Genomic DNA, 22,820 nt, shown 5'->3' on the forward strand with positions numbered 1-22,820 from the left:
GAGTGTTTATGATGTAGTAACCTATGGCAACCAGAGCAGTTCTTCCATAGAAAAGCTGCCACGTGCTACATGTCTATTATTCTCATAAAATGTTCAATTCAAACAATTTGTAATTGTGCACAGATTAATAACGGCAAACAGTAATGACACCACAAGCCTCTGCAGTTTTCTCCATGGCGCAACCTGAATATATGCCCTGTTCTGCACCCATCTTTCTGATATCAAGTTATGCTCAAATCTCCTGCCAATCTCATTGGAATATGTCCATCTGAACACAAAATGATTGTAAATTTGGAGAATTTACCAGCAGGGTTCAAATGGGATTGGAACAGAATCAAAAGGTTTCAAGGCGCTGGGAGGACTATCAAAGTTGGAGGAGAAAAAAGGTATTTTACTTCACTGTGAGGCTGTAGAGTGTGAGATAAACAGCACATAGCTTGCTGCCATGAAGTTTTTTAACTAATTAATTTAAATTGTTTTGTAGAGACACTCACTTGTCTTTCCCTTGACCGATTCCAAAGAGAAGGCTGCCAGGAAGAGTGCTTTCAACTTTGCTGAAGAAATCCTGCAGGCACTCATGAACGAGATAGAGAGAGGATAGGGCCAGCCCCTCATCAACCCCACATCCCAGCCCTCAGGTGTGGTCAGGAGGCGAGTGTGACCAGAGGCATTGAGAGCCACATCCATAGTGGACAGGAGGGTGGACTAATGCAGCAAGAAGCCCAATCTTCTAACGAGAGCAGGGTAGGTGTGAGATTCACCATTCTCTACCTTTCTTACTTGCTGACTGTCAGTGCCACACTCTGAGCTGGAATTAATTGATCAGAGACCGTTCAGCAGAAATCTCCAGAAAGATGTACATCAGCTGTACCGTCAATTGTTTCACGCAGTCGAATGACCACCGGCCTAACCTTTCTGTATTATCGTCTTTGCAGGGCAAGATGGTGCACCTGGGAGGGGGCATAGAATGGGGGGGATGGAGTAAAACAACACCAAACCTGCCACAACTCCCCCCACCCCATTGCCCACGAGAGGAATGTGTGTGAAGGAATTCATGTAAAGAAATCCGGTGATAATGAAGGGTTAAAAGAACAAAAGAGCCACTTTACTATACATAAGAGCTTAAAGAATTTAAAAGAGTGCATTTTTTGAAAAACATGCAGTTCAATTTGCCTGACCACAGGGCTCTGCATGTAGAGACTTGTGTCTTCTTATAGCAATAAGAGAATCTCTGGTAAGAGCCACACACATCCAAAAATTGCAGCATAATACATTTTTGTGGCAAACTATCAAGAAAGCCTGCACAGTAGGTTCGATAAGATTAGTATATACTGATGACCCTAGACCACAAATGTAGTAATTGGACCTGGTACATTCAGGGTTAATGTGAGACAAAGTACTGTACCGCCCACACAGTGATTTAAGAAGGCATGTGATCCAGAACCAGGGTCAGTCTAGAGATGGACATAGATACAGGTAAAGACCTCGGATGGAGTCAGCTCCATGCCTGTCCCCTCTACTATATATATGTATATAGTTAGGAGTTGTTAATAAAGACTGGCTGTTAATATACTCGAGACTACAAAGCCCACTTTATGGCAAGATTCTTCGACAGACAACTGGAATTTTTACAACCCTTGAGCTACATTGTAATCATAAAACCCAGACTACAAGACTAATGAAAATTGACCACCATGAGCCCTAATAGCTTGACTTCCCTAGAATCAGTAAGATGCAGGCCTTACATTGAATTTAACAATTATATAAACTTTCTTAGAATCAAGGAGGGCCGGACCTACTTGGAAATTCACAGTGATCAAAGCCATGTTTGGAACATAAAAAGGCTGAACCAAACGTAACAATTAAGGTACACACCTATACATAAAAATTTAACTATGCAGCCTCAAAAAGCACCATAAAATTTGGAGCAAACATCAGATTTTCAGATTCACTTGACTGACTTGAGCATCTCTCATGGTAAAGGTACGGCTACTGGAGTTCAGTGAAGATAATTCTCTCCTTAAAAGGGAGAGAGTCATCTCGCTAACTCTATAGCTTTCACTCAGGGATTAAGGTAAATTTTATTTTAATTATTGGTGGATATCCTATTTAAAATACTTTACTGTGACAATAATTGAATTTCAAAACAGGATTCTCTGCTAGAAATATTTGTATTTTCTCTCTCTTCCTGGAACCTATTTAACATTACAATTGACTGTTTTCACCCAAATGTGAATTACATGTTCAGTTCATTAATAAACATCTGTGTAGTTTAGAATTTATATAGTCTTCTGTATTGCTAACTCGTGAACCTGACTCCATATCCTCTTTGGTGGGGGGGGTGTGGGGGGGAGGTGTTACATTGCTGAGGAGTTATACCCAGATCCTAATAGTATCCAGGATATTATAATCTGGCTGAAACTTGTTAAGGAGAATATCTGGAGGATGGTAATACTCTCATTGAGCTTTTTATTTGAGGAGAGATTGATCAGTCTTTCAGATCCATTTAGCGTCTTTAGGATTTGTCTTTCCCAACCCAATGTTAAGAAGAATCACCTGAGAGGCACGTCTGATCTGGGACTGCCCCAAAAAGGGGTTAGAATTATAATCCACCACAAGTGGTGGAGCTGCTGGGCTGCTGCACAACTATGGTGCCAATGGAGGCCAAAAGGGAATGGGAAAGTGTGAGAAACTAATTGTGGAGTTTTCCACTTGATTTTTATCACTGCTTCAGGACAGGCCAGAGGCCCACGAATCCCACCCCTATCCAACCCCACCCACCTCACCTCCCAGCATGGGGGATCTGAGAACTGACAAAGGCAACCCTCTAATCTTCTGTTTCTTTCCTTCTCACAGGTCAGCTAAGCCACCGGAAGACAGTATTGGGAGATGGAGGAAGAGGAGGTGGAGGAGGAGGAGGGAAAAGAGAGAGCAGCTTCCAATGGGATTGATAAAATGGTTGTGTCATTGTGCCTATTGTGCTGCCAGCTATGAGGGGTTGCTGGAAATCCAAAACTACATACCTCTGCTTTTATGACCAATCCACACCACCCAGCTATGCTGTCCACCCCATCCCCACCCCCAATCAGGGCAGAACCAGGGCAGCTCTCCTAAACCTGGTCCCGGCATGATCACATTCCCCAGGGTGAACGGGCACCTCAACACCAGCTGGGGTCTCCAGTGTAAGACGCCAGCTTTGGGAAATGGGGGCACTCTGGGAAAGAGGAGGGTGCCCACCTCCCCAGAATAACTGGCAGGAAGTGACCATGGAAAAGGTGAGTCAGTGAAGTGCATCTTGATGGCATGAGGGCAGACTGATGGCATATCAGTGGGGCATGAATCTTTGAGATCCATCAGTAGCACCCAAGGAACTGCTTGAGGTTCAGCCTCTGGTTTGGCTATAATGCTCAGGGGCAATGCGGGAGTTTACAAGAATCAATGCAGCAGATGGTGGCAGCACTGAATTTAAACCCTGACTCTTACCTCTTTCTGCTCCTTTAGCAGGAAGAGGGGAGGTTGCTTGGCTGGAGTTGCAGCCATGTCCTGCTGGGTTTTTCTATCATTCCTTTACATCATTACATAATTTCTTTATTTCGCTTCTTCAAACTTTGCAAAAGGAGTACAAAATTTCAAAATTTTACTTTGTTTACTCACATTTCTAGCTTTCATTATTGATGACTAAAGGTTTATTCTTGCAATGAGTTCTTCAAACTTCTAAAGAGAGTTTAACATTTCAATAAACGGTTGTGATTTAAAGTTTCTCAGGGCCTAGTTATGCAAAATTACTCAAAATTTCTAAGTATGGTTTAATATTTTCAGTATTTATTCGTAACAATCTATACTTACAGTTATGAAACAGTTTTGCAATGCAACATATTGAAGTTAAAGGAATCCGTGTCTGACTTTTCTGGTTGTGACCTCTGCAGGTCGGCAAGTTTAGTGTGCAGGTACAGCAGGTCATTCGGAAAGCTAATAGAATGTTATCACATATCGTGAGAGGAATTGATTACAAAAGTAGGGAGGTTATGCTTCCATTGTACAGGACATTAGTGAGGCCACATCTGGAGAATTGTGTACAGTACTGGTCTCCTTATTTAAAGAAAGATGTAAATACATTAGCAGTTCAAAGAAGGTTTACTAGACTCATACCAGGAATGGCCGGGTTGTCTTATGAGGAAAGCTGGACAGGTTAGGTTTGCATCCACAGGAATTTAGAAGAGTAAGAGGCAACTTAATTGAAACCTTTTAAGATCCTGACGGTATTTGACAGGGTAGATGTGGAGAGGATGTTTCCTCTTGTGGGAGAATCTAGAACTAGGGGTCACTGTTTAAAAATAAGGGGTCACTCATTTAAGGCAGAGATGAGGAGAAAATTTTTCTTTCAGAGGGTTGTGAGTCTCTGGAACTCTATTCCTTAAAATGCTGTGGAAGCAGGGTCTTTGAATATTTTTAAGGCTGAGCTAGATAGATTGACAAGGGGGTGACGGGTTATCGTGAGTAGGCAGGAATGTGGGGTTGAGGTTACATTCAGATCAGGCATGATCTTATTGAATGGCAGAGCAGGCTCGAGGGGCCGAGTGGCCTACTCCTGCTCCTAATTCGTATGTTCGTATGGGTATGCATTGGGTAAAAACCTGCTCCTCTAATGACCCCTGCGGTCACCATACATCTCATAGCTTCAGTCCCAAAAGCTCAGGACCTTTTGCAACTATTGCCTCCTCTGCCAACAGGTTGAGGTTCAGACCTTCATTCAGAGCAATAGTTGTGCAGGATGCAACACACGGCAACAATCCTCACAACCTTCTCTGGAGAGCAATCCCAGAGCTTAACAAGAACTTGAAGCAGCTCTTCAACACTTTGTTGAATGCCATAAATCTGTTTGTACCCCTCCAAAGCCTCAGTCTGTGATACAAGAAAAGGAACAGCAGGTAATCCACCTCGCTGCTTGTCCAGCCTTTTCCTAGGCCCCATCCTCAAGCATGATGAGTGATTTACTCACCATGAACACATTTTGACACGAAACCACATGCTGCACTTTCACATAAAAGAGGTGCAGGCAGGCATCACACTTCATCTGCACATTGAGGGAGTGGAAGCCCTTTCTGTTTGCGTAACTTGAAGGGGAGTCTTCAGTGTCTTGAGTGTTCCATCAATCATTCCCAACGCCAGTAATCCTCTAGAACTTAACGACCTCTGCCTTTGTTCCACTGCACACGTTCAGAATCTGATGAATGTCCCAGCACAATATAGAACAGGGCATCAGTCTGATGTCAAATGGCCCTCACTGGCTTTTCTACAGGGTTTCCAGTGGGTGCTTAGAAGTATCTAAACTGTAGGGCCATGGTCACCAACCCTCCCGCAGTAAAGACTTTGCACCATGGAGACCAAGGCTTGAAATCATATCGCAGAAAGTCAGCTATGGCCTCCTCTGTGAAACACATCACAGGTCCATCTAGGCCTTTTCACTCACTGGACCAGCTACCTGCCTATGGACTGCTATCATCACTTGTGGCGTTTTGCTCTTCGGGCCTCCCGTATCTGGTTTTCTTCCGTCCCTTCCTCCTCCTCCATTATAATATAAAGCAAGGGTAGAGCTAGGCAGAGAGCTAATTTTATTTTTATTTTGTATTATAATTGAGTATAAAATGGCTTTCTGCGGTGAAAATGGTGATAATGTTCTAAATGCTTCCTGTGTCAACTGATTTGGGTCTACTGCAGGTGACTGTGGGTGCCCATACACTTCAAGTATCTGATTGTAATTTATGGAGACCCTAAATTAGCCACAATTGCAGGATACTCATTTTTGAACATTTGGAGTGCAGCCAGTTTTATGGGCGGTGATGCAATCAGGCCAAGGAATTGATAGGCGACTGTAGATTGCGAAGATTTGGGCGTATTGTACTTACATGCAAAACTCACTTGCACCCAAAATTCTTCATCTTTTGGGCAGCCTAATTGGTTTGCAAACCAGATACACATCTCTGGGTGCAAATTCAGGAGGAATACAAGACCCCCATTTTTCTGTCAATAACTTAGATTCACATAGTGCCTATAAAAATATCCTAAGATGTTTCACAAAGAAGCAAAAAAGGAATCATGGGCTTGCATTTATCTAATACCTTACATGACCTCAGGAAGCCCCAAAGAGTATTATACCCAATTAAATGTTTATTGAAATACTCATGGTTATAATGTAAGTTAAATTGTACACAGCAGGACCCCAAACAACAATGACCATATAATCTGATTTAGCGATGTTGGTTGGAGGATAAATGTTGGCCAGCACATCAGGGAGAATCTCCCCCCAACCCTCCACTCTTCTTCCAAATAATGTCACCACTTCTTTTACACTTGAGAGGGCTGATGAGGCTTCGGTTTAATGTCTCATCTGAAAGCCGCCACCTCTGAAATAAACACCAAACAAGGGAAGAAGCATTTGAGTGGTAGTCAAAAGCTAGATCGAAGAGAGGAGGAAGATTTAAAGGAGATGATAGAGGTCCAGATACAGAAATGTTCAGGGAGAGTGTTTCAAAAGGCACCTTAGACTTTCCCACCTAGGGTAGGAAATAAACAGAAGGAATTGGAGGAACAGACCATTTGAGAATGGATATTAAGGTGGAGGAGATTAAAGAGATAGGTTGGAGCAAGACCATAGAAGAATTTGTCGATGGGGACAATGATTTAGAATCGAATGTGCTTTCGGAGTCAATGTAGTTTCTCACCGATAGAGGTGTTGGATGAACAGAACCTATTACGGGACAGGTTACAGGCAGCAGAGCACTGAACAGGTTAGAGTTTTTGGAGGATGTAGGATAAGAACTGAGCAAGGACAGTAAATATGAGAATTGAAAGCAAAAACAGAAAATCATGCTAAAGCCTGGTTAGGCCTCAGCTTGATTAATGTGTACAACCCTGGACACCACACTGCAGGGAGGATATCAAGGCCTTGAAGAGGGCACTGAGGAGATTTACCATGATAACAGGGGTGATTCAGCCATGTGGAGAGATTGGAGAAGCTCTCCTCAGGACAGAAGGGGTAAAGGGGAAACCTAATAGAGGCATTCAAAATTATGAGGGGTTTTGATGGGGCAAGTGGGGGGAAACTGTCTCCTTAGGCAAGTTGTTAACAACCAACGGTCATAGATTTTAAATAATTGGCCAAAGAACAAGTGGGGAACTCAGGATAAATTTCTTCACACAGAGCGTTGTTAAGATCTTGTGTGCACTATCTGAAAGGATGGTGAAATCAAATTCCATATTAATATTCAAGACACATTTGGACATGTACTTGAAGGGGATTAATCCAATTTTGAGGCAAAAGCTGTGGTGTGGGGCTTTCGAACTGCCAACAAAGCACCTTTTGTGCTGTAAGATTTTATGGTGCTATGACAGCATAACAGTATTTGGATCTGGAGGTGACATCAGCCCATTTAAAGGTCACTGCAGCAGAGCAGTTAAGGAAGACTTTGCTGCAGAATTGGAGGATATGATCTTGATGGCGGACAGGACATGAGACTTAAATTTCAGTCCGGGGTTGAAACAATGTAAAAATTGGCCTTGTTCAACCTGAGACAGAGTTCAAGACCAGTATAAAGCTCTGAATGTACTGCAAAAACTCTCAAGGGACATTAAAAATGGGGACTGGAGAACAGAAGCAGTATCAATAAAGCTTCTAAAGCTGTTAAAATCTCTGTCACAGGTGAACAGCCACGTGTTTTACTCACAAACTCAGGAATGAGTGATTGATAAAGAGTCAATTGGCGTGAGCTACATAACTCAAGAGTGGCACAAGCATGGGATATTTGGACCACTCTCTTGTGCATTGGAATACAAATATATCCATTTCTTAACATAGCTTATCACCATTTTCACCACACACAGGAAATGTGTTGACTGCTTGTTGTAAAATCATAAACAATTTTTAAATATGCATTTACATTTTCAGTAAAATTAGCAGATGTTCTCCACCACCTCGTTATTGGTTTTAGTGGGTATTGCTATATATATGTAACAAACTTATCCAGTCTCAACACCCATTTCATCATCTTTATCCAGCTTCCTGACTTTTGTCCCTAACCCTTACATTAATCATATTTGACATTTATCTCTGCAATGCCAAACTTCCATTCTGAACATTCAGATATTGGAAGCAGCATGTGTTAAGGAGGCATGGTGTAAGTGTTTTTTGCACCAATGTTCAGTGCTAGGTAGTTTGGTGTTTAGTAGGCACAGAGCAGACATGTTAATCTTCACTGCTCGGGCAGCCATCAGATTGTTCCTGCTTTCAATAAGATAAAAATCAGTTGAATTCTAAAATGGGTTAGTAATCTAGATGGCCCCAAGTGGTGAAGTTGAAAATTACTTCTGTTGTTTCCGCTGACAGGACAGAAAACACAAGCAAAGTAAGAGTCACTCTAAGCCACTTCTGGGCAATTCCTAACAGTTTCATTAAAAGCAGCAGAAGAAATCCAGGACACAGTCAGCCTCTGACCCCCATGACTCCAGTAACATGAGGCAAAGGAACCAAAGTATTTTTAAAACTGTATGTGTCATGGTCTCTTACAATCTGCTGCCAACATATATGTTGAGGGTTTCGATGTAGACCTCAAGGGATCTGTCTGTATGTTATCTATACTAAGCAAGACATTGAGACTGATGAGGGTTCTGGTCAAACACAATTACATTAAGTTTATTACTAGCAACAACTAGATACAGCTCTGTACCGGCCTTGATCCAGCCTGGGTCCTAACAATTACATAGGCTGATTACTCGTCTATATGCCTGACTCATAGGGTATAAATAAAGTCTTACTAATCCAGAGTTTCAGACAGTGGTGAACAACTGCAGTAGAGATCACGGATAATTGTGAACATCTAACATGGAGGCTTTTATCCTCCAGCCTTACACACGGTAGTGTCATAGTGATGTCGCTATGCAGTTTCTTAAAGTTACATGTCATTGTCTACACTGGCATCACAACAATATGTAACTCATCTGATGGCTAACTGAGTAAATGTCATGGTGCGGAGCCATTTCAACTGGAAAACTCCAAAATTCTATTCCTGCTCTGCACTGGATTAACCAATCTTAGACTGGATTGCAAAGATAACCCAAGGTTCTTTCTTCCACTCTCACTGCCTCCTTAAACCTTTCTCCCCAGCCCATATGCTTAACTTCCAACAGCAATTTTGAGGAGCTCATAGACCTAATTGCCAGGAAGATTCAGGTCATCTATTTAGCTGCTCCCCCATTCTCCTTGCCCTCTATGCCATGCCTCCAGCCAGGTTCTTCCTGACTTTAGCTCCAAATCTACACCTTTCTCCAGTTTTCACCTGCCTTCACCCATGCCCTCTCCACGTCTATCTTGTTCATAACCCCCTGCTCCCTTGAACCCCATTCCCACTAAACTAATGATCATCCAACTTTCTGTTCTAGCCCCATATGATAGTTTCTCTCTTCAGAAAACATACCCTGCAACTCTTCAGCCTCTGCAGTCCATCACCCCATCTTGCGCCTTTCATCCTCGCCAAACCCACTGAACATTTGCTGCCTCTGTAATTCATGAACTTTTTCTCTTGCAACTCTCCTGAAGGGTGTATCTGCAGTTGTGCAGCATGCCCTCAGCGCTGCACTGGAGTGAACCCCCTATCTTCTGATTCTGAGGTACGCGAGTTACCAGCGGAGCCAAGCTGGCACAAGTCAGATCCTTAAACAAAGAATATGCTGCATTATTTTTGTGCAGAAATAAAAAACCCTTTTGAGATATTTTCCCTTGGGAATAATTTGTTCCGGAGTTGCTTTTGTGCCCTGGCTGCTGCATGTGACTGTATTTCATGAGTATCTGATTAAAAAGACACAGGGCTCACGGCTGTGAATGGGGCAGGAAATGGTAGCACAATGTAATCTGTGGCAGCTCTGACTGTTGCTGCCGTGAGAATTCCAAAGTCTGTCCACTTTCACCGTACTCTAGACATCTACTTAACTCAATCCACCCTGAGTCATGTCTCTTTCCTGGTTTTCTCCCCACTTCCGCTGACTCGTGCTGTGGCTTTGCCATTCATTACTTTGCCCTCTGTGATGGTTCTTCATGTGAGAGCCAGGAGAGTGAACCTTGGTAGGCTATTCAACTGTGGAGGGCATCCCTGGTTGGCCTGACTCTGTTCTCAAGTAACAGATAAGCTGACATTACTCTGTAGCAGATCACTGGATAATATTGGGTTAGATTATAGGAACATAGGACCTGGAGTAGGTTGTTCAACCTCTTAAGCCTTTTTCAGCATTCACTTAGATCATGTTAGATGTGTATCTCTATTTACCCTGTTTAGTTCCATGTCGTTTTATACAATCGCCCATCAAAGATCTATCAATCTCAGTTTTAAAATTTTCAGTTGCCCTTACGTTATCAACCATTTACGGAAAGCGTTCCAGATTTCCACAGCCATTTCTGTGAAAAAATGTTTTCTAACATCATCACTGAACAGTCAAGCTCTAATTTTAAGAGTATGCCCCTTGTTCTGGGTTCCTCCAGCAGAGGAAGTAATTTCTGTCTATCTACCTTATCATTTCCTTTCATCATCTTAACCATCTCAATTAAATCAGCCCTTAATCTTCTATATGCAAGGGAATACAATTATTGCAAGCTTTACTCATAATTTAACCCATTTAGACCTGGTATCATTCTGATGAATCAACATTGCACCTCCTCTAAGCTCAATATATCCTCCTGAGGTGTGGTGCCCAGAACTGAATGCGGTCTCGCAAGGGCATTATGCACCTGTGCGGCAGCGGAGCCCCAAGTTGACCTTTTTGGACCCTGGAAGGCTGGAATGATTTCACTAAGAGAAGGCTGGCAGTGGCAGGTTTGAGGTTGTGCCAGTGGGCAATGACGCAAATCCCTACATGTTGGGTTTCTGATCGCAATCTGACTCCCATGAGGAGAGTGTGGAGGGAGGAGGAAAAGTGTGCTTTTCCAATAGAACAGATGAAAACAGGCTCAGAATTAACCAGCAGCCAGAAATAACAAACCAGTGACTATCCTTTAAACACAGCGTGATCCCTTTAAATTACACTGGTGAGGGCTTCTTCCTGCTGTTAGCACCATGAGTTGCTGGGTGAGCTCAGCAAATGGCGAGCCAAGCATTAGAGCAGACCAAAATTGGAAAAGCATTCTGCAAGAAGCTCAATGTAAATAAGACATTTATGCTTTTAACCATTTCTGCCACAGGTTCCTGATACCAATGGAGAAGTCCTGACCTATGCCTGGATCTAGTCAGGCTTCAGGCATGCCCATTTACCAGCTTGGATCACACTTGTCAGTCAGGGAATGGTCTGTGGTAATGCTGAGGGATGGAGGGGAGCAGGGTGATTTAAGGCTGTGTAACCCATATCATTGCAGTCAATGGTCAGACCATATCCGATCCCTAATGGCAGCATTTGTCAGTGCAAGCAGGTCGAGGTCTCAGTCTGGCATTCTGTGTTTCTGCATGGCTGATATGTACGGATCTCCTCAATCATCAAAGTTTACGGTAAGCAGAATGATGCATGATCAACGTGACAGAAAGGGTTGGTGGAATTTTTTTCCTTGTTGAATGTGATCTTATCGCAGCAGCACAAAGCAAGCTGTATGAGCACTGATGGCAGCATAACCAATCATGAGTTTTCTGTTGAAATAAACTTTCTGTGTTTCTACCTAAGGGAACAGAGAACCTGGGCATAGATAACGTACAGATTAAACAACATAGCACAAATGGTGCTAACTAACCACCTCATGGCATTTTAACCCACTCCTCCCCAGTTGAAGGTTTCCACCAGGGTGCCTTCTGAGTCCACACAGTGTGCACCACTTCCCAGAGTGACCCCAACAAAACAAAATAACATCTAATGGCCCTCTCCTAACAATACAAACCTAAAGATTTGCATGCCACGTTCATGTCTGGGCACGAAACGGCATTCTGAGTCTCCATTATGGTGAACATGCACATTTCCAGCCAGAAGTGCGGTGCCCCTCATATTGCTTCGGGATTCTCTGTTGACATCAGAAGATCAGCCAGAAGCCTCACTGGAACAAGTCACTTATTTTGGCAGCAAAACTGGGGTGGGAGCCGTTTATGCCAGTTATCCGCCTTAAACCGATTCCTAGCTTGAATGCCCTTGAATCCCTTCATGCTTTTTGGAACTCCCCACCAACTAAGTTCTTCATGAGTTCATTTGCATATATCCATCAGCACTGCAGCTCTACTTTTACACTTAAAATGTACTCAGGGTGGATTGAACTATGAATTAAAAGGACGGTTGTTCCCTGGATCAGAAGAGGCAGACGGTCATGAGGAGGTTATGAGCCTAAGGAGTTCCTGCAGTGATTATTTTTGGTATTCTGCCTTACAGAACCCAGACTTGTTTATAATTGGTTCAGGTCATGGGAGATCACAAGAATATTTCCAACTGTAAACACATCCTGAGACTTTACAGAAAAAGTATTCCTTATGTACATATATATCAATATTATGGAGAAGGAGGGTGAGCAGCATGGGATGGAACATTTAAAGAGAATGGTCGGCCCCTCTATTGAATTTCCAGCTGCTCTTCATGTGGAAATGTGTATAAGAGCGGTGCACAAGCCAGGAAGGAGAACAGTTAAAGTAGAGTGAGGGATTTGCTCACTCCTTTCACATCCTGATCAGACCCCCAATCATTTTTGATTTAAAATCACAGGAAGAAAGGACTCCAAGCTGGTGGTGTCCAATTTAGATATGCAAATTAGGCTCCAATTCTGTCATGACATGAATGATTTTGGACTTTATTATATTAAAACAGAATGTGCGCTGGATGGAGCAGGATGGGGGAGCCCTCACCTCAACCATTCCCCTTAGTGCCAAGAACAGCACCTTCCCATTCTTGGAATGGGAATCCAAGCAGCACGAGTTTAAGGGTTGGGCACCAGCTCCTATTGACTCCCTGGACATTTTGCAAGCAGCCTACAAGCGAGGGCTGGTCTGCCACTCACACTTTTGGATGCACCATCTGCTTCATCACTGGCAGCTCACCTTTCCTGCAGCCCTGTTAAAATTGGGGCCAATCTTTCAGCCCAGCATAAATTGCAGAATGTGACAATACATTAGCCTGCTTTGCCCTGTCAATAATTAGCACCTGATTAAATGTCAGCCCCAAAAAATGAGGATGATACCACTCAACCCAGCATGACATAGATAGGCTTGCAGGATGGACAGACAACTGGCAGGTGGGATTAAATATAGAGAAGTGTGAGGTGATGCATTTTGGCAGAAGGGAAAAGGAGAGGCAACATAGACTTAATGATACAGTTCTAAAAACTGTGCAGGCACCTGGGAGCTCATGTGCATAGATCTTTGAAAGTGGCAGGGCATATTGAGAGAGTTGTTAGCAAAGCATATGGGATCTTGGGTTTCATAAATAGAGGCATTGAGTACAAAATAGGGAACTTATGCGGAACCTTTATAAAATTCTGGTTAGGCCACAATTAGAGTATTGTGACCAGTTCTGATCACCAGAATTTAGGAATGCTATAGAGGTTCTTGAGAAGGTGCAGAGGTGATTTACTAGAATGGTTCCAGGGATAAGGGAATTTTAGCTACTAGGCTAGGTTGGAGAAGCTTTGCTTGTTCTCCTTGGAGCAAAAGAGATTGAGGGGAGATCTGATGGAGATGTACAAGATTATGACAAGTTTGTCCCCATTAGTTGATCATGGAAGGACTAAGGGACATAGATTTAAGGTTTTGGACGAGAGGTGCAGTGGGTATGTGAGAAAGAACTTTGTCACACAGTGAGTGGTAATGACCTGGAACTCACTGCTTATGAGGGTGGTGGGAGCAGAGGTGAGGAATGATTGGATGGTCACTTGAGGGAAATAAGCTTGGACTCGATGAACTGAATGCCTTCCTTCTGTGTGCTAATGACTCTATGAATAAAAGCAGAGCACGCTTTTACTCCAGCCACATGAATGGCAAAGGACAATGTCAGTGAGCATTCAATTTTATGACAATAAAGTCCAAATTGAACACAAGCCAACCTATTCTTTCCTGACCCTGTACTTTCCTTACGTGTCTACATGTGCCTTTCCTGCATTTATTCTAGTGCTTCCGCTAGGCAGTTGGCTGTTCATGTTCTACAGTTTGGGCAGAGGGGTGTGGGGGAGTAGGGGTCACTGCATGAAATCATATGTGATTTGATTCCAATTTCATCATCACCATTGGTCACAAGGAAGTAATAGTGTCACTGTTTTTTCTCCTCCTCACCATCATTTGTACCCTCCATCCCCTGTTGCTGTGGTGGATTTTTGAGAAAGGAGACTCAATTTAAGAATGGGTGGACACGATCCTTTGGGACTAAAGGGATAAGGAAGGGAGTTGAACTTTGTGGCTGTATGGTGCTTCACAAGAATGCCATGGCAACAGTGCAGATGTTCAGTCACAGCTGGGGCTGGCACCTTTATCTGCCTTTATGCAGGCCAAGCCATGTATGGAATGAGGCTGCCCATGGTCACCACACTGGCTTCCTGGCTTGGCGATGGGGGGTGATCATTGCAGTGTAAGGTGCAATCTTGTCTCTAATCTATTGGTCTACAGAAACAAGGGTGGGGGGGGGGGCTGTAAATAAATCTCCACACTATAAAGGGGTCCACTGAGCATTCCATTTGTTTAATTTAACAGACAGCAATGCATCTAATAGGGGTGTGCGCTTTTTTCTGCCTGATTTTCCTGAATTCACCGCACCCAGACATCCCAATAGCCTAGGTGCAGGTCGAAGAAAATCTTGTCCTTCATGCGCAAAAAGCTCTTTGACTGCATGCACATTGGTTGAGTCTGTGCGACATGTACCTGACTATATCACTGTGTGCCTGTGCATGTATGTCGAGTTCAGAGGAGCGTGATTGTCCTGCTGCCTTCCCATGTATACTGGCATGTAGATCAAGGAGCACTCTGAAACCCAATTACCCTGCATTTATTGTCCTATCACTGTCCTATCAATTAGAGTTAAAACATTGCCCTATGCGGGATTGAATAATGTAAAGAACTGCTTAAACCACTTAAAAATAGTTACCATTTCTCAGTGTTTACAAATAGATGCACATGGTCAGAACATCCTGTCGAATTAAAACTTATCAACAGGATGTCTTATAAAATGGTTTGTTATATCAACATGGAACCATGGGCGAGTCACGGAAGGGCCTTTTCGCTGAAGTACAGGCCTCGTTTCCCAAACCATCAGACTAAACAATAACCCATTACTGCCCTGATTAAAAAGGCACAGTGGAACAGGAAAGTTCAGCAAAGCCTCCTGAGATTCCACGCAACCCTTCTATATCAAGGTTTAAATCATTGCAGCACATCTCACCAATTAGGATTCAGAGTTCCTGACATTAGAAGATAGTAATTAGTACAAGACATGGAAGTAGAAGGAGTGGGGAGGGAAGTAAGGCATGCAATGATCATACGTTCCACTTTCTCGAGCAACTCTCACCAATTAACCCTGGGTTTCAGCATTCTGTAAGGCCATGCATAGATGCAGAGGGTCAGAGCACCAATACATTTTTGCACAGTGTGACTGGGTGTCAGTTTATATGTGCAATTCTCCATGCAGTGAGTTCTGCTTTCAGTACCTCTTAGGAACTGTAGTAAGCAGAGATTGTGAACCCATCGAGAAGGAGAATAACCTCCCCAAACACATTCCCACACTCACTGGAGGCAAAGTCACCTATTTCAGCATCAGCACAGCAAGATCACAAAGAAGGAAAAGATTAAAGGAAAATGACAAAACACTTGCTTAAGTGCATTTTGTTTTTATTCTTCTTATCAGCAAGCTCGCCGTTCCCATTCATTGTCTGAGTTGAGTTTATTGAAATGCATTCAAATGCAGGATATGTGTGCTTCAGATAAAGGATAGAATTGAGTGGGGATATGCTTCCCCCATGGTGAAATACCTACCACATAAGCTTATGCCTTGAGTAAGGTGAGTTGTCCCCTTGAGTAAGGTGAGTTGATGCCACTTATGGAAACTACCACAGTAGTTGGTGCTAATACAAGAGATGGGAGAGAAGAGAATTGGATAGGGTGGGGGTGGAGGGGAAGTGGAAGGAGTGGAAGGAGTGAACTCACTGCATGAAGAATTGCACATATAAACTGACACCCAGTCACACTGTGCACAATGTGTTGGTGCTCTGACCCTCTGCATCTATGCATGGCCTTACAGAATGCTGAAACCCAGGGTTAATTGGTGAGAGTTGCTCGAGAAAGTGGAACGTATGATCATTGCATGCCTTACTTCCCTCCCCACTCCTTCCACTTCCATGTCTTGTACTAACTACTATCTTCTAAATTATTTTTTAAAGTAATTTGCAATGATAGGTGGAAGTAATTTTGTTTTGAAAGCTTCTTGCATTTTTATAGAAGATTAGAGTTTCTGTCAGTTAGTGCTGGTCACCTAAAATCGGTCAAACCAGCATAAAAGGTCATGGAATTTTAAGGGCAATTTACACTGAGCATAAATCCAGTTTTGTGATCTTTAACGCTGGTTTATAAACATCAAGTGCACTTTGCACCCAGCTAACCGATTAGAGCCTGTAGTAATTCTGGTTTTATTTAGTGTGTAATGTACCTTTAAGAATACTTGTTAGGAAAGATCACATGATCTGTGGTGGCTAATAGGAGAGTAGCGCAGGCTACACCCTCGCAGTTAGTGTAGAGGTAGAGTTGGAGTTGGAAGCACACGTGTAGTTGCTGCTGAGTATATTATAAATAAATTGAATGTTTCCACTTAAGAAGTATCTTCAGTTCAATTCTATTACAAATAGGCAACTCGGCTACCCTACAACAAACTGGCGACAAGGATAAAACAGGATTGAACAGAAGGAGTCAAGGTAGAAAGAAATCAACACTCTACCTTGCCCAGTGATTCTAAGTAGCAAGCTCCGTTAGAATTGAAGAAGTTATCCTCTCTCAAAATGCCACATTTTGGGAAAATTCATCCTTTTGAACCAGTCACAGACAATTCGTCTCAATACATAGAACGCCTCACATTCTTTTTCAAGTGAACAAGATTACGGGGGAAGTGAAGAGGCAAGCAATCCCCTTGGGCAGGATATTGAGGTCAGCGGGTGGGGGGAGGGGCCCATTCGCCGACGCATAAAGTGATGCGGGATGATGTTAGGTGGAACTCCCAACGTCACCCTGCGTCATTTCAATTTTCAAGTCAGCGGGGGCGCAGCCGAATCAGCTGTGTGCCCATCGACCTGTCAACGGCCTATTGAGGCCATTTAAAAAGTAATTGAGCTAGTTAATGGACCTGCCCATCCAACCTTAGGGTTGGTGGACAGGCCGGGAGCCCTGGTGGGCTTCAGAAAAAGCATGAAACCTCATCCACGGGCGGGATGAGGTTTCATGTCGGTTTTTGAAAATTTAATAAAAGTTCGAATGAAAGTGATGGACAAGCCCCAATTCATGTGACAGTGTCACACGAGGGGACATGTCAGGGAAATTTTAATTTTGTGTACTGACCATTTTTGAATTTGGCGCCGATCTCCTTGAGGTAGCACTTAGCTTCAGGGAGATGGGTGCGCTCTTTCATGCGCATGGGCAAAAGAGCACACTCCCAGCTGAGGGAATCCCGCCCTGCCCCGCCCCACCCGCACAGGGAGTGCATAGCGCTTCCTGGCGGATGTCACGATGGGCGGGCCTTAATTGGCCCACCCGCGTGAAATGGCAGCATGCCCTCAGTCAGGGGCGCCGATCGGAGGCGCACATTCACACGCCTACTCCTGCACTTCCCCTCCAACGGGGGGAAAATTCTTCCCCTTGAGTACTTGTGGGAGTAAAACCTACAGTTTGATTCAAGGTTTGACGGCACCCAGTGCTCCAGATTCAAAGAATTTCAATGAATTAGTGGACCTCGTGAAGGGACATTTTCAACCCAAGACCCCAGTCACGATGCAGAGGCTCAGGTTTAATTCACAAAATAGAGCCCCAAGTGAAACAATTGCATGCTGCATGGCAAATTTGAAGCAGCTAACAGAACATTGTGAGTTCAGAACGACTCTGAAAGTTATTCTCAGAGGTTGTTTAATTTGTGGTGCGAAACGGGACACTATTCTGAAAAGATTATTGTCTGAAGTGAATCTGGATTTCGAGAAGGCGCTAGAGATAGCACTGGCCAATAAAAGGGCAGTAAGAGATTCACAAGCAATACAGGGTGTGCAAAATTGCGCCGTCCTCCACATGGCAGGGGGAACCTCATCCAAAAGTGACGCAAAAAAGCGAGACTCTGCCGAGAAGCGGGAAACAGCCCCCGGTAGACGAAGAACAAAGAAAAATAACTTAGCAGCAAAATCGAAGAATAATTTTAATAGAGGTGGAAACAATCAGTCTTTTAGCGATTGGCAGTTTAAAAAATTGAATGCTACTATTGCCACAGAAATTGGTATATGATGAGGTAGTGCAAGAAAAGATTCAAGCAGGCTTGTAAACAAATGGAGAAACCCAATGAAATCTACAATGTAGAAGAGCCTGAAATAACAAATTCTGACATTTACTCACTGCCTAATTTGAAAGTTGGAAAGACAGAACCAATATTTGTCACAATGTAAGTAAATGGCAAACCTGTTAAAATGGAAGTAGACATGGGAACTTCCACTAGCGTAATTGGGGAACATACTTTCAGATGTTTGAATTAATGGTGAACATCAACTAAGCTTAGAACAAACAACCACCAAGCTAAAACACTAGTGAAAACATTCAAGTAAAAGGCATAAGCAGTGTAACTATCCATTATGGAAGCCAATCAACACAGCTACCCATGATGGTGGTAGCAGGTGAAGGTCCAAGCCTCCTTGGGTGAAATTGGTTAAAGGAGATTAAGTTAGGTTGGGTCCAAAATCTTCCAGTTGACAGCAAGTGGACTACCAGAGCTACTTAGAAAGTATGCCATTGCCTTCAAGGGTGAAAGGGGAAAATCCAGGGCCTGCAGGCCAAGATTTATGGAGATCCGGAAGCAACCCCTCGCTTCATGAAGGTGAGACCTGTGCCAAACGCCCTGAGAGAAAAATTCAACGCCGAGCTGAATAAGCTTAGAGAAACTGAGTGTTATTCAAGCTGTTCAGTTCTCAGAGCGGGCAGCACCATAGTCCTCGTCCTTAAACCCAACAAAAGCGTCTGAATTTGTGAGGACTACAAACTAACAGTTAACAAAGTAGCCAAACAGAACAGGTACCCCATTCCAAAAATTGATGCCAAGCTGGCATGAGGGAAAACATACACAAAGCTTGACATGAGTCATGTTTATCAGCAACTAGAATTGGATAATGTCTCCAGGCATTTTGTCACAATTAATACCCACAAAGGGTTGTACCAATATGCTCAATTGCCTTTCAGTGTCTCCTCAGCTTGTGCCATCTTTCAGAGAACAATAGAAAGCTTACTGCAGGGACAGCCCCAGGTTGTAGTCTATTTAGACCTTGTATTGGTGACAGGATTCACTGGATAAGAGCATTTGGCAAACTTAGAAAAAGTCTTAAAACGTTTCTTGCAAGCTGGATTTCATCTGAAAAAAGAAAAGTGCAGGTTCCAAGCGAGGGAGGTAATCTGTTTGGGTCACCGGGTAGATTCACAGGGCCTGCACTTGGTTGAGGAGAAAGTGAGAACCATAAAAGAGGCACCTGTGCCAAAGAACGCCTCAGAGCTCAAATCATTCCTAGGAGTGATCAACTATTATGGGCGGTTCTTAACCAATTTATCTACAGTTCTGGTCCCCCCGCATTCTCTACCCCAAAAGAACCAACACTGATCTTGGGAGGTGCCCCAGAAAGAAGCTTTCATAAAGGTGAAGCAATTTTTGCACTCATCAAATCGATTATTGCATTATGACTGGACGAACGAATTGGTGCTGACATGAGATGAATCTCCCTAAAGAGTAGGAGCAGTGCTCTCTCATCAGATGGACAATGGCACGGAATGGCCAATAGGTTATGTATCAAGGACGCTTATCACAGCGGAAAAGGGATACTCGCAGGTTGAAAAAGGAAGTCTACCATCATCTTTGGTGTCAAGAACTTTCACCAGTACGTCTACGGCTGCCATTTTGCAATAATTTCAGACCACAAACCACTGTTAGGTTTGTTTAGTGAGGAAAAGGCTATGCCACCCATAGCCTCAGCAAGAATACAATGATGAGCCTTAATCCTGGCAACATACAAGTACACTTTCGTACATTGGCCTGGCAATCAAATCTCAAATGCTGATGCCCTTAGTCGTTGACCTTTACAAGAAAATGATGGGCACGTCACAGTTCCACAGGAACCTTTTTTACTGTTAACTTTCTTAGATTCCTCGCCAGTACATGCTCGACAGATCAGAAACTGGACAAGTCAGAACCCAATCCTACTTCAGGTATGAAAACAAGTGCTACATGGTTGGTCCCAGGAGCCCATATCTGATTAAATGAAATGATACTTCAACAGAAGGCGTGATATAACCAGCCAGGATGGCACCTTATTGTTGGGTGCACGAGTGATAGTTCCTCCAAAGGGAAGGGGCCACTTTTAGTTGAACTACACAGTACCCATCCAGGAATTTCTCAAATGAAGACCATAGCATGCATCCACCTGGTGGCCTGGGATAGATGGCAATATAGAGACTTTAGTAAAGCACTGTGTGCAATGTCAGCAACTGCAGAAGTTGCCAGTAACTGCTCTGTTACATCCATGTGAGTGGCTAGGTAGACCCTGGGTGCAGTTACTTATTGACTACGTTGGACCTTTCCTGGAAACAATGCTTCTGCTCATTGTCGATGCCCATTCAAGGCGGTTGGTGTATATGAGGTGAAGTCACCAACGTCGGGTGCTACAATTGAAGAAGTACATCAAAATTTTGCCATTCACAGATTACCAGAAGTAGTCATTTCAGATAACGGCACAGCGTTTACGAGTGCTGAGTTTCAACAGTTTATCAACCTCAAAGGGACCACTCATGTGAGAACTGCACCGTACCACCCTTCCTCAAACGCACTGGCCAAAAGGGTGGTTCAAACGTTCAAAGCAGGCATGAAAAAGCTAACTGGTGATTCCTTGGCCACCAAGCTAGCACGCTTTCTTTTTCATTACAGGACCACCCCTCACACAATAACAAGTGTCACATTTGCAGAGTTATTGTTGAAACACCGTCTTAGGATGAAGTTGAGCTTAAAATGCCAAATTTAGAGGGGAAGGTGGAAAAGAGTCAGGGTAGCCAGAAAACTAGACACGACTGGCATAGTCATGAGAGGAAATTTACTGTGGGAGAGCCGGTATACGTGAAAAACTTCGGGGAAGGGCCAAAGTGGTTACCGGGTGAAATAAGTCTAGTGACTGGACCTCTATCTTACCAAGTGGAGGTGGAAGGCCGGATCACCCATAAAAATGTGGACCACATAAGGAAGAGAGAGACAAATCATCAAGATTTGGTTCCACCAGTGACCATGACCGGGTTTGCGCTTCCTAATGAAGATGCACACCCCAGAACTGACATGTCTGATGTTCCTGTAAGAGTTGATGATACAGAACAGCAAGTGCCCACCGAAGCACCTGATGTTCAGGCAACTCCAGAAAAGGAGGTTCCTGACAAAGATCCTGAAGTTGTGGAGCTGCGACATTCCACACAGATCAGAAAACCACCTGAAAGGCTGAACTTGTAAATTCCTTACCCAGTGTAAATATTATGTTGTCTTGAAAAATATCTACTTGTAAATATAATATGTACAGCTGAGTTAAAGGGGGAGGAATGTAGTAATTATGGGTTTTTTTAGTGTGTAATGTACTTTTAAGAATAATACGTGTTAGGAAAGATCACATGATCTATGGGAACCAATAGGAGAGCAATCTACTTCCACAGTTAGTGTAGAGATAGAGTTGAAGCTGAAAGCACACGTGTGGTTGCTGCTGAGTATATTGTGTATAAACTTAATATTTTCAATTAAGTAGCGCCTGCACTTCGAACGCTATTACAAATAGGCAACTCGGCCACCCTACAGTGCCCAATGCAGAAACTCTATCCAATAGCACCTTAATGTAGTAAAATGTCTCAAGGCATTTAAGTCACATAAGGAAATATTAGGACAGGTTACAAAAGGCTTGGCCGAAGAGATATGCTTTAAAGGCTGTCATAAAGGAGGAGAGAGAGGCAGGGGGGCGAATTCTAGAGTTTTATTGAGAGGCACCAAATTAACTTGGGCACTATTACAGCTCCGCAGACTGGACAGGCAACCTTACACACAAACCTGCATGTGCTCTTGGTGGCTAACAACAGGGGCAACATCTGCGCTCGGGAAATAGCCTTCTTTAGATGTAAATAAAGCACTGACTTGGTTGCCTCAGCAACAGCCATCAAACCTAGGAAACAAACCTCACCCCAAAAAAAACCACCGATCAACAAGCAGCAAAGAGCATCCACCAAGCTACAAATGCGTATTAAGTCAATTAAGAATATATAATCCTGGAGTGCTTTTGGGATCTTTGGTACTTGAACTCAGGAGGTGTCACTTTTGCTCAGTTGGAGCAATCGACCCTCAGCAATTGGATGTTATTCTCGGATGATGACCACTCTCATTGATATTTTTGAGTTTGCCAAGTACATCTGTTCCCACAACTTCATTTATATGAGCTAAAATCTCAGGCTATTTTAAGTCCTGCTATTTTTATGCCATGAGTAGCATTGTGTTCATTCGTTTAAACAGTATATACAAACTTCAAATAGCCATGCTTAGTAAGGCATGTGAAGCTGTTGATCTGAGGAAGGGGTTAGTTCCTTGAGAGACCAAGGCAG

Source organism: Cetorhinus maximus, chromosome 21, assembly GCF_964194155.1.
Source record: "Cetorhinus maximus chromosome 21, sCetMax3.hap1.1, whole genome shotgun sequence".
NCBI lineage: Eukaryota > Metazoa > Chordata > Chondrichthyes > Lamniformes > Cetorhinidae > Cetorhinus > Cetorhinus maximus.